The sequence below is a fragment of the Platalea leucorodia genome (genome assembly GCF_965183815.1).
Source record: "Platalea leucorodia genome assembly, chromosome: 21".
Classification (NCBI taxonomy): Eukaryota; Metazoa; Chordata; class Aves; order Pelecaniformes; family Threskiornithidae; genus Platalea; species Platalea leucorodia.
Window position 1 is genome coordinate 6,270,845 of NC_138843.1, and position 13,246 is coordinate 6,284,090.

At 49.5% G+C, this 13,246-nt stretch overlaps 1 protein-coding gene across 2 annotated transcripts in view; it reads left to right on the forward strand.

Moving 5' to 3' along the window:
- Positions 1-6,400: 6,400 nt before the first annotated feature.
- Positions 6,401-13,246, forward strand: part of ELAVL1 (ELAV like RNA binding protein 1) — a 53,758-nt gene continuing 46,912 nt past the window's right edge. For both annotated transcript variants that reach the window (XM_082331008.1, XM_082331009.1), the window contains exon 1: positions 6,401-6,487. The gene's annotated coding sequence lies outside the window, so the exon portion shown is untranslated. The remainder of the gene's footprint in view (positions 6,488-13,246) is intronic.

Consider the following 13,246-nt stretch of genomic DNA (forward strand, 5'->3'; position numbering starts at 1 on the left):
AACTCTACACATTTGGGGATAAAAACAGATCAAGCCTACACATTGCTTCACTATTTGCTGCAAACTGGTATGCTTAGCACAACAATTACATTTTCCTTTTCAGCTAGGATTCTGATCGAATTTGACACTCAAGCTTTCTCCAAACTTTGGTGCCCTGTAGAGACTCAAGACTCAACAGGGCTTTGATGTTTCAAACATGTTTAGCTATAGTCATGCCTTCCTCCATAAGGCCCTGGTGTGGGGAATTCTGTTTGGTGATGTAAGTGACGCTTGTGAAGATTGTGCGATGAATGTATATTTTAATGATAACGAGATTTTACAAAGTCTCTCTTAGAATTTTGAAATACATCCTTGAAGTATGAAGACACTCCAAGTCTGATAACACAGTAATTCTGTAGTGCTTTATGGCTTCCACGGTGGTGATAAGAGACACTTAAAGCTTGTGCAAGTGCCATAAATGTTCACACAACTAATTACTTCATAAAATCCAGGAGGTTCCTTAGGCATTATGGTGTTCATAATGCCACATTTTCTGTATTTAAGACCATCAAGGATACATGCTCTGGAAACCACAAACCTCTGGCAGTGAAAGCAAACCATTCACATCAAATGTATTAAAAATGTATTAAAAACACAGAGCACTAGGTAATTGTTGTTGGTCCCGACAATCTTAGTGCCAAGTCTGGCAGCAGTATCAATGGACTTACCATTGCTGATGCACGCAAACTAAATGTGTGGCTTCAATAAGGCAGTTACATCACTGCAGACATTTGAGCCATGTAAGAACAGGTCAGTAAATCTATTTCCATGTATTTGTTTTGTGGCAATAAATACTCGATCTCAAGACTAACAAACTGCTCTGGAACACCCATTCTTAACGCACACATCAGGCTCTTCCTAACTCCCTACTGCTAGTTCATATGTGGGCACCTGAGCGAAAGGTTTTGCCAAACATTCCAAAGTACAGAAAAAACAGGCGCTTTCCCCAAGTCTTTGGGGAAATAAAAAAAGTAACTCAAACAGTGCGTTTTCTATGCATTTTACTATTGCTTAACATCATCCTGGAATTTCAAGGACTGGAAGAGGATGAGAAATGTAATTAATATTGTCTTACTGACAGTTGGACAAAGTGTTTTTCACACCAAGCTGAGACTAGAAAATGTGGTCAGTCAATAAGCTGAGGCTATCTTTCTAGGCTAAACAAGGTTACAGCACGCAACAAGGTCATGCCCAGGCCAGGAGGAGTAAACAATACGCAGAAGCAGTGATTTACGCTACTACAAAACAATACATATTACTTTGCTCCTATACACCAGAGACATGAGCAAATGAAAGCATGCTACCGGCAGTCACTGCAAGTTATTAGAATTTAAGAAGGGATCTGAAGTGCCAAAACTTAAATGCATAATCGGATTTCCCACAAAATATCCCAAGCACTTCCCAGCCATTTGCTTCTCTGTTTAGTCTGAGATACGTAGCAAGATTAAAGACTACAAAACCAGTTATCAAAACTTCTAGATTTTGATTGCAATAGAAAATTAACAGCTCACTGGACAAATAGGACTATGCCACAAATAACCAGTACATCAAGTTAAACAATTTACATAGACACCATTTATGACTGGTATAAACCACACACAACCACAAGTTTCATAAATTATGAGCTTGGAATAAAGATGATTACTGGCAGTAGTCATCAAATATGTATAGTCATATGTAGTCATGTATAGTCATATATAGTCATCAACAAATATGGGGGGGAACACCTACAAAGGCTATTAATAAAGGAAAAGGGAAATCAAAGAAAGGGTAAGAGAAAAATCAGCTTCAATAACTGCTTATAATAACTGCAAATTTAAATTGAATTAAAAGTTATCCACATCTGTCCACAAATGATTAAGCGTGGCTGGTTTAATTAGAGAAGGTTGGTGCAGAGAAACCTGAACCAACGTGTTCACCAGCCAACACGCCCACTGGTGACTGAAGAGGCTCACTCCGCTTCAGAGCCCAACACAGCGATTTCCACTGTTTTCTGCTTCAATCTGAGAAAGGCCAGGGAAGTTCTCCGACAATTCACTGTAAAATTTAAATGGGGGTGATCTTACTGCAGCGCAAGGAAGAGACAAACATGCCCCAGGCGACATAATTCACCTCCCAAGTGAAATGACAGCACAGGCAGGCGACCAAGAGCGGTTACAACAAGGAAGGTGACTCCCATGGGAGTGAAATACCAAGTACGACTCCATTCTTCTGCAAGCGACCAGGAGAAGGCGCTTCTGAAGAGGACAAACCGCTCCAGACAAGCGGATATTACCAGACCAGATCTCCGGGGAGGAAATTGCCCTCAAGTACAAAGACAGAAGCACCAAGGACTGAATACCAGAAAGAGTGAGGAGAGCATAAGTGACCTGGTTTCCGCTGGGATAGAGTTAATTTTCTTCCTAGTAGCTGGTACGGTGCTGTGTTTGGATTTAGGATGAGAATCATGTTGACACCACGCTGATGTTTCAGTTGTGGCTGAGCAGTGCTCACACTGGTCAAGGGCTTTTCAGCTTCCCCTGCTCTGCCCGGTGCCCAAGGAGCTGGGAGGGGGCACAGCCAGGGGGGCTGCCCCCGCCTGGCCCCAGGGCTGTTCCATACCCCATGGCATCATGCCCAGTATGGAAACTGGGGGAAGAAGAAGGAAGGGGGGACGTTCGGGGTGATGGCGTTTGTCTTCCCAAGTCATCGTTACGCGTGATGGAGCCCTGCTTCCCTGGGGATGGCTGAGCACCTGCCTGCCCATGGGAAGCAGTGACTGAATTCCTTGGTTTGCTTTGCTTGCGTGCACGGCTTTTGCTTTCCCTATTAAACTGCCTTTATCTCAGCCCACGAGTTTTCTCACTTTTACTCTTCCGATTCTCTCCCCACCCCACTGCTGGGCAGTGAGCGAGCGGCTGGGTGGGGCTCAGTTGCTGGCTGGGGTCAAACCACGACAATAAGGAAACTCCAAGAAAAGTAAAACCAGAAAGCGTTATTCAGAAGGATGCTGACAGTGGAGCCCTCAAATCCGGCTAATGAGATCACCGTATGGCACCACAAACCAAGAGATGAGCAAAAATGGGCGCGTTTTAGGTAAGCAAAGTCTCAGAGCAATGCCAAGGCAGTTGTTGAAAGAGGTGGAGGAAGACAGGAGGTAATGGAAGTCCAGGGGCTGAGGCGCTGAGGAGAGAGAGCCGCAGGAGAGGGGGAAGAAGGGGGTCTCTTAATGGCAAGGAGACATCAGAGAGGAACGCGAAACCCCACAGGAGGGAAAAAAATAAAGACGCTGAGGACGCCTTTCAGGAGGGAGCTACTTAACAAGGGCAGAAAATCAGGGAAGGGGGGGGAGCCTGCGAGCACAACGCCACGGCGGGAAGGCCGCCGCCGCCGCCATTTTGTCCACCCCGGGCGAGGCGGGAAGAGCCCGGGGGCGGGGCGGGGCCCGCCCGGGGGGGCGGGGCGGGGACAAGCCCCGCCCCGCCCCCCCCCGGGCGGGCCCCGCCCCGCCGCTACCTGCCTCGCGCCGCTGGCCGCCATTTTACGCGAGCCCCGCGGAGGGGGGGGGGGTTGTTGCTCGGAGACCCCTCCTGCACCCCGGGAAAGATAAACCGGTGTTATAAAACTCGTGGTTTCTGATAAACAACATAAAAATAGGGCAATTAATGAATAGAGCTGCTGTCCGGAGGCTCACAGGAGAGCCCGGAGCCACGCGGGCCCGGGGGGTGGCTGCTGCTCGCTGCTTGCTGCTGCTGCTCACTGCTTGCAAACCAGGAGCGTAGCTGAGCTCGGGCGGGTTCGGAAGCCTCCCCGCCGCCTGGGTTGCGTTTGTGCACTTAGAAAGCTCTGCAACAACCTCCCTCCTTCTGTAACCTGGAGTTTCTAGCTGGTGTTTATTCACCCCATTTGTCCTTGCGGCAAACCGCTTCAGTAATTCGCTTCACGCCGTTCGTTCTCCTGCCGCGTAAGATCCACGTTGACAAATGGCTTCCGCTGTTCCCCGGTTTGCAGTGAGCTTTTTTTCGTGTTTCAACATACCTCAAGAAATAGCGGGGCTCAACATACCTGCGAAGAGCCTGACGTCATTTATGTTGCATCATCGTAAGACAATTTCACCGGGAGACCTGGCTTCAAATTCCTAAAATTCCACATTATCATGAAACCTCCAGACTGACGTGTTTTCACACTGAACGGAAACACCGCAACAGACAATGAATATATTTCAGCAAAATTAGATCGTTCCTTTAAAAACTGACATATGGTTTAATGGGGTAATACCTTCTAATTGCCATCGCGGTGTTCAATAACATAGCGTTAGCGGTGATAAATGAAATGATGAGATTGCAAATGTGCTGTTACAAGATAAAGGCATCAAAGCTCTGTGCAGCGTTGTCTTGTGCCCACAGCCTCGATTTTTGGAGATCGGAGACCCATCTTAGGCCCAAGAATGGGATCGCTCAATTAAAACCTGAATGGTACAAGGGAAATACAAAATTCACAGTAACAGAAAGCTGCCACTGATGTGAATGACAAAATTGTGATATTGTGGCTGGCATACATAGCAGCATGAGCAAATAACAGATGCACAAACATCTTTAATGTTTTATGAGGCCTTGAAGGATATTTCCAGACCTGTCAGGCTTGGAGTTTACATGTGAGGATTCCCCATCTGGCACTGAAAGCAATGATAAATAAAAAAAGAAAAAGGCAACATTTTTAACATCTCTCTTAATCATTAACCTCCTCGATGGACTCTTCATTTAACGATGCTGACCATTACGTTTTCCTTGATACTGTGCCCTTCGGACTCCGGCAGAGGTTGGGCTGTTCCTGGTCATAACGTATAGATTAGGAGCCTGTATATAATGGCCCAGTAGAACAGCACCCCTTGAAGGGGTGGCTGAAATGGGTTTCTGGGCAGATAAACCAGATTCCATCAGTGCCACAATGTTGGGAATTTACTATACAGGGTCTTGCCAGAGGCCACGTCAAGATAGGTGAAGATCTTTGCGTTTTCACTGTGTGATTTTCCATGTGTTCCGGTGTCATCATGACTAGGTACAGAGTATTTCCACGCACACACGTGCAGGGAAATGGCAAAGAATGCATGCTCCTATACGTGGCTTTGCTGCTATGTTGCAAGCTCCTATTCTTCAGATGAGATCTCACTGTTCTAGTCGGGAGAAAGGTGCATTGATTTGATTTTCAGTCGTTACTCAATGAAGTAAAACTCAAATGACAAGTTGTCTGTGAAGGAAAAATAACATCACACACCTTAATGCAGCAATATTCTGAATGTTTGGCTAAAGCTGAGTACCTCGACAGGTATACAGGATTTACGGACTTGCAAGTATGTCACACACTAAACGTGCTGCTTCGTACCATGGGTATTATTTCAGAATACTGTTTTAATGACAAAAAGACATTTGTTTCCTGCAGAATAGTGGAATTTGACATTCACAGACTCCTCCTGTGGAGTGGAAATAGGTTCAGATATAAAGGGATGCCCTTGGCTACCCAAAAAATTGCTGGCAGCGGACAGAGGGAAAACTCTTGAGCAGCATAGCCGGTCCCTTGCGGTCATTGCAGGACTTCTCCGAGCACAGAAAAGCGCTGCCCGCCGCAGCTTCTCCTGCAGATCATCGCCTGCGTCTCGTTTACACAGGGACAATTTAATCTCTGAGGCAGCCGCAAGCGTGTGACCGCTCGGGGAGGCTCCCCCATTGCCCGAGCTACAGCTGGCACCCACGGAAGGAGAAGGCTTCAGCGAACGGGGAGGCGCTGACCACAAGCGCTCCGGCGCCCGGGGCCGCCCCGCCGCGCCTCCCGCCCGCCGCAGGGAACGGCGCGCCGCGCTCCCGCTGGCGCGGAAGGGCTCTCGCACCGGGAGCCACGGCGACCAGGCCCACGTCCTCCTCCTCGCTCCGTCCTACGGCTTCAGCAGGCCGCGGCGGAGCAGGGCCGAGGCTGGGGAGCAGCCGAAGCCGCCAGCGGGCCCGGCGGGGATGGCTCGGGTCACGCCGCACCCTCCACCAACCGCCCCCCCGGGAGCGCCCCGCGGCCCGGCGCAGGCCCCCCGCTGGCCCGCAGAGGCTGCGCGGAGCCCCCCGGCCCCGCTGGGGCCGCAGGCGATGCCCCCCCCCCCTCCCCGCGCCTGCCCGCGGCCGGGGCCGGGCCGGGGGGGGGGAACCGGGGGGCACCGGGGGCGCGCGGGGCCCGGCTGCTCGCGCCAGGCCGCCGGCGCCGCACGCACAGCGCCCTCCCGCCGGCGCGCCGCGAGAGGCCGCCCCCGGCCGGCGCTTGACGGACGGGCCGGCGGACCAACGGGACGCGGGGCACGTGCGCGCGGCAGCCAACGGGGTTCGGCGGGCGGGGCGGGGGTGTGGCCGGCGGCGCTGCGAGCGGCTGGTTGTGCGCGCTGCGGAGCCGTTAGCGTCCCGCTGCCCAGGCCCGGCCGAGCCGCCGACAGGTGAGGCCGGGCCGCCGCCGGCTGCGGGGCCGCGCCCGCGGAGCCCCAACCTCCCCCCTCCCCCGGCGGCTCCCGCCAGGCCGGCGCGGGCGGGAGCGGGCGGCGAGGGCCGGCGGCGGCGAGGAGGCCGAGGCCTGGGCCTGCAGGGGGAGAGCCGGGGCCTGCGGGGGGAGGGGCCAGCCGGAGGGGGAGCGCGGGCCCGGGGCGGCCGGGCGGCGAGCCGGGGCCGCGGCCTGCGGGCCGGCGGCGTGCGGGGCCGCGGGGGCCTGCCCGAGGTGGATGGGGCGCGGGCGGCGGAGGAGGAGGGGCCCGAGGCCTCCGCGCTGGCGGGCGAGCGGGCCGCGGGTCTCGCCGCCGGGGGCTGGCGCGGCGGGGCGGGCCGCGGGCGGCAGATGCGCTGCGCGGGTCCGCGCCGTGTCCCGGAGCCTTTCTTCTCCTGGCCAACGCCGTCGTCTTTCGTGTTTATTTTGCCTGCGTCTGCACGGACACAGCTTTTAAATCTCCCACCTTCGTTAAGACTGGCGCATCTTTATTGACTGGCAGTATCCGAGGGTGGGCTTCCTAATGCGGACAACACGTCTTAATATTAACGCTAATTTGGGGCGGCTGGCAACAGGGTTAAGTAATGCTGTGCTAAGTGCTTTTGGCCGGAAGAAATCATGGCTAAAGTAGCAGTCCACTATTGTTAGTACTCGTGGGAGGCTTCTCCAAGTAGAGCGCTTACCCTTTTCCAGTGATGGGAAGAGGCAGGAATGTACTGGGGGGCCGTGCAGCGGGGGGTGTGGGCGAGAGGAACGCATGTGGAGGTGGCCCGGAGAAAGGGCCACTGAGCTCTGGTGGAGCAGTTGAGTGGAAGCGTGTGCTGGCTACCATGTTCTGTAAAGCTGGGCAGTGGAGCAGCGTTATCTGTTGGGCAGGGGCTTCTGTCCGAGACGTGCTGAGAAGGGGAGCGTGTTTTGTTGCATGAAGGACTTGCACTGGGATCCCATGAACCACTTAATGAGGCATCTGTGGAAAGTAAAGGAGGAAAGAAATGGGAAGGGTAGAGATTCGTTCCCTTTATTAATGCCTCTTGTTGTTGTTGACATTTGATAACTTTTTGTGGTCTCTCTATTTCTGTCCTTTTTTCTTTTTCCTTTTGTGCCCTGAATGTGGACGTTGATTGCTCATATCGCTCAGCTCCTGCCTCTTTACCAGCCTGCTGTTCCCCAGTACTCATGTCTTGACCGCTTTTCTTTCTGGATCTGTGGGAACAGAGTTCTCTGACTTGCGTATCGCTCTTTCAAAGTGGGGCGATGCATATGTTCCATAGGCTTGTCGTGGTTTAACCCCAGCCAGCAACTAAGCACCACGCAGCCGCTCCCCTGTATGGTTGATATAATTTCTTAGATTTCTGTTGACTCTGGGATTATGTCTGTGTTGTGTGATAGACGATAAAGTCTAGATTCCCGAGCTTATAAGTCTACGCAGCATGATGCATTACTCTGTGACTGTCCTAGTTCTTGTTCTGAAGCAGTGTAACTGTATTTGTATAATGATGCAAATGAGTCCGTGGTTCCAGGATTTAAAGTGTTCAGCAGTCCTGAGTTACAGAGCTACGGCCTGCGCTTGCAGCAGGCTCTCCCCTGGGCTTGACTAGCATGTGAACAGGAACATCTTAAGCTGGTGTGGTTGTTAAATACACTGGAGAGTGAGTTTATAGCCGTAGTTATTTAGCCCTGATGTGGGTGGGTCTGCGGCACCAGGTAACTGTGGCTGTACTGCTTTCCTGTGTGAGTTGTCTTACGCAGTGCCAGGTTTGTGGGAACAACAGCAGCAGTAAGCACAGTCTTAATGGAAATGTGAATATTTTATATAGCATCTTTCTTAACTTAATCGTGTCTGCTGAATGTGGCCGGTGTCTAGTGCTGGCATTAGCTTACCATGAAATGTGCTCTGTGCTCCTAATTAGAATAGAATAGAATCGTTTAGGTTGGAAAAGATCCTTAAGATCATCGAGTCCAACCGTTAGCCCAGCACTGCCAAGGCCACCACTAACCCATGTCCCCAAGCACCACATCTCCCCGGCTTTTAAATCCCCCCAGGGATGGGGACTCAGCCCCTGCCCTGGGCAGCCTGGGCCAGGGCCTGGCAGCCCTTTGGGGGAAGAAGTTTTTCCCCATACCCAACCCAACCCTGCCCTGGCGCAGCTTGAGGCCGTTCCCTCTCGTCCCATCGCTTGTTCCTGGGGAGAAGAGCCCGACCCCCCCGGCTCCAGCCTCCTTTCAGGCCGTCGCAGAGAGCGATGAGGGCTCCCCTCAGCCTCCTCTTCTCCAGGCTGAGCCCCCCCAGCTCCCCCAGCCGCTCCTCCCCAGCCTTGTGCTCCAGCCCCTGCCCCAGCCTCGCTGCCCTGCTCTGGCCACGCTCCAGCCCCTCCATGGCCGCCTTGGGGTGCGGGGCCCAAAACTAAATTAAAGCACTCTTTTCTGGTTGCTGGTTCTTGCATGTTCTGTCACTTTTTTTCTTCCTGAAAAAAACCCTCCCTGTCTTGACCTGTCAGACATGTCACTGTACTTGCAGGATCTGTTTTTTTGAGCTGTTGTGCTAGCCTGCTTGCTTTCCTGAAGCTTTGGTCTCTGTCTTGTTTCTTGCTTATTTGTTAGGAGCCCTCTGTGAATCGATTGCAGTAAAATGTTACTGGATGTTGCACTGACTACATGTCTGGTGGATAACCTACCTGTGAAGGTGGTAGGCTTTTAGTTACAGAAAGCTCAAGCTTGCTGTTTTTGCAGACTTCAAAAAGATGTTTAGAGAAGCTGCTCTTCCTGCCCTTCCAAGTACTTTAGAAAAAGCATGGAAGGCAGCTGCAGGAGATTCCCGCCAATTTAAGCATGTAAGAAGAGTGGTATAGTTCAGCAAACGAGGTGTTAAATTTTGCCTTCTATTGGAAATTCATCAGGGCACTTCTTTTTGATGTGCAGTTCTGTGATCTAGGCACCTGCAACTTCAAACTGCTGGCCTAAATGATCCATTTGATTATACAACCTTGTTATATGTAGGTGATGTATGCAAAAATAGATTTTAAGCTTCTTTTGTTTTGTGTTTTTTTTCTTTTTTTTTTTTTTTGTGGGGTGGAAATAAGCTATGCTGAGAAGGCAGAGACGTTCTTCATGTGTGTGGTTTTGCTGCCTTTTTTTTTTTTTTTTGTTAAATATTAGTAGCAGTGGCATAGTAAGTATAAAGTATAATTTTCCTCTCGCCCACTGCTTCCATGGCCTCCTTGTAGGAGTGCAGTAGCAAGTTGTGGTGTCTCATCAAGCCCTCGGAGATGGATTTCCAGCCACTTGTTCTGTGCTGGTGAAGGAGTTGGATGCTGTCTCCTCCTCCCGTTCCTTCGCTTGCCTTCCTGTCCCATCGAAGCGAAAGCACCAGCTGCTAATCCAAGGATGGATCAACGTGTGGGGCAGCTGCTGTCAGAATGTGCCTGGAATCTGTGGTTCTTATCTCCACTTCTCTCCTACTGCAAGTGTCCTGTGCGTAGGGAAGGAGTTGTTCCCTCACAGCACAGTTCTTTGTCTCCAGATGTTTTTTTGTAGGTGAAAAAATTGCCAGAGGCAATTGCTGGATGGTCTGACACTGTCTAGAACAAGGAAGATAACTTATTTCTTTTTTTAATATGTTTATCATAAACCTTTCCTTTTTAAAATACCAGTGCAGAAGGTGAGAGAGTCTCAGCTGCAAGAAGTTGTCCAGCTGTCTCTTCTCTGCTCAAGAACCCTGTTGTGTTAACTGTCAGCATCTTTGACCCAGGGACAGGACAACTGCGGAAGGCGCTGACGTGAAGCTCTGAGCAGAGCTCTGTAGCCTGCTCTCTCTGCAAGGCGAACTACTAGCCTTGAAAGACGGGGAAATCTCAGATCTAGGTGCAGATGTTTGGTATCGTAGCGGCGTAGTTTCCAGTTGGCCCTTGTTCGTACATCTCGAGCAGAGGTGATGGCGGGAGGCCCTGGTCCTCCCACTCGCGTTAAAGCGGCGGCGGATGGTAATTATGGCCGGTCTGTATCTGATTTCTGACAGCATCCTAACTATGATTAATTTTGTTCCCGTGAATTGAGTATAGTTCATCAGACTGGCAAAATGAGGTCGTTCCTCTGGAGAATGCAGCTTAGTTTTTGGCCTCAAATATTTCTGTCTCCGAATGGCAATGTAAGCATGGACAAAAACATTTACCTTGATGATGTCATTATACGGACATGAATAAAAACAATTAAGAGAAGCATTTAAAAGCTTTTTAGACAAATCTGATTGTTAAAGAATATGTAAAACTACTTTGTGAAAATACTAAAATTATGACAGTTGAGATTTGTTAGACTAGTAATACTCTTAAAACTAAGTTTATGTCCAATGTTATAAAACAAAAAAGACCCAACCCTTTGCTTAAAGTACGTTGTACTAGAAATCATTGGTTTAGCATATGGAAATAACATTTGTTGAAGTGCAGTAGTAGACTTCAGTAATAACTAGTTCTGGTGCAGAGATATTTTTATTGTCAGAACTGACAAAAATGTTGGAATCTTAAATTTAGGCAAGCCAAGGAGACAAAAGGCAGTGTCTTCATTCCAGGTTCGCAAAGGGCGAGAGGAATCAATAGAAAGATGAGATCTATTAACTCTGAAAAATCTGAAGGGCTGGCAAGCAGAAGGGATCTATTTGGTCGCCGGATTTACAAACAGAACTCACACATTAATGTGGAAGGAACATATACGTACAAGTTAAGCAACTTATGTGGCTTAACGCTGAGAGTTTCAGTCTAAAAGAATCTTCCTGTCTAGAGACAAACTTTTTTTTTAAGTGACCTTCATTAGCATGTTTCAGTAGATTGAGTTGGTTTCGTTCTTGGGACTGGGGGGAGAGGAGAGAGAGTACAAATGCCAAATGAATTAAATTGAATATTGAATTTAAATTTCTCCTGTTTGCTGATTTAAAATATTGTGGCTGCGGGGGAGAGGAATTCAGATGAGACAGCTACGTGGGAGAGAATACTGATCCTATCGATTGCTATCGGACAATAAAAAGAGAAATAGGGTAACAGTACAGTTTGGAGGAAGGAATCTGCGACGCCTCCCTTTCTGCCTTTAAGTTTTTGTCTGTACCCAAACATCATGCTTCAAAGTTCAGGAAGATGGCTGTTCCAACGAACCATGAGATTCATGCTCATGAAATACGGTAGCTGCCAATCAGCCTAGGCAAGCATAACAGGCAAGAAAAGGTGAGATCAAGATTCTTCCTTTGTGGTCATGGACTTGCTTTTTGGAAGCAGCATCAGGCATCTCTCAAACACAGGCACACTACTTGGTAACTAAATCATTTTTGTTTGTAAGAAAGACTTAAGCATTATCACCTGCCTCTGCAAGTATACGTTGAAATAATCTGTTGACAGACTTAAGCATGTAGCTCAGATCTGAGTGGAGGTTTTGAAGTACGTGACCTATACTGTGCGTGTACGTGCTTGGATGACCTTTTATGTTAAACTTTTTTTCCCCTTATATGCTGTATAAATGTTATTGTGGAATTGAAGAGAGAATCTGTGGATTTTGTGATTTTTTTCCCTTCCCCCCAGTTGGCTTTTGGTGTTTGGGCAAGATTAAAACCCTCTGCTATTCGAAGTAATATTGCATGGAAGCAGTGTGAGTGAAATAGCCATGGGTCTTGCACTGTATTGTCACTGACCTGTGGTCTGTGTGGCTGTTCGTGGAGAGGTCCGTGCTTGTGGGGCGCAACGTGGCGAGCTGTTGGGGACGTGAAAGGAGTTGGTATACAGAACAAAACGCGTTTTCTTGGAGATTATGGGGAAGGAATCTGTGGCATAGGTAAAGTAGAGGGGTCTGGATTAAGAGAGAGAGATGTATTCTGGCTGTGGAGCACTGGGAAACTTTTTTCTTCTTTCTGGGAGGCATGTAGGCCTAGTGGGGGTTTTCCTGCTGGTGTGGCTTGTAAGGTGAAACATTCTGTTCCTTACAGTGATTTCTGAGGCGAAAACGTTTGTTTTGTTTCGTTTTGTTTTCCTCCCTAGTCTCTGTCCCTTCTGTGTCTTGACTAAACTCTTGCTTCTCAATCCTGTCTTGACAGCTGGCTGCAAAGCAAGTTTTTGCATGGCAATACTGTGTTGGATCATTCTTGAAAACTGTTTTCCTGAAACAGTTAAAACCAGCGGAGGCTCTCTGCAGGCCCTTCAGGCCCTTTTGTGTATGTGGCATTGCCTTTGGCATGTGTTCAAACCTAGACATCTCAGCACCTCTGCATCTGCTTTTCACGGCTGTGTGGATCGGTTTGGTATTTCCCTTGATGTAGTAGTGTCCTTTTTGTTCTATTTCAGGTGTGATCTCCAAGGAAGCCTGCTCAGCAGCTTCCAAACTGAGTGGTAGAGCAGTGTGCAAGACAGATAGCCAACTTTGTTGGTTGCCTCTGGGTCAGCCATGACTTGCGGGGGAGGCATGTCAACAAATATCAGTCATGTGCTGATGAAACAGGAGGAGGTCTCTTCTTTGTATAGCCTTGAAGCACCCGTCAAGAGTCTTGAGGTCAGCCAGTGTATTTAAGAATAAAACCTTGAGACTGAAGTCCAAGTTGATCAAGACAGCTCACCAGCAGAACTCTGCCAGCGTCACTTGTTTCAGCGCAGGGTCCCTGTTCGCTCACCAGTATTAACCCCAACAAGGAGATTTCATCAGTTTAGGGACTCTGTGAGAGACTGTCTCCTGAAGCACTTCCTACGTAGCA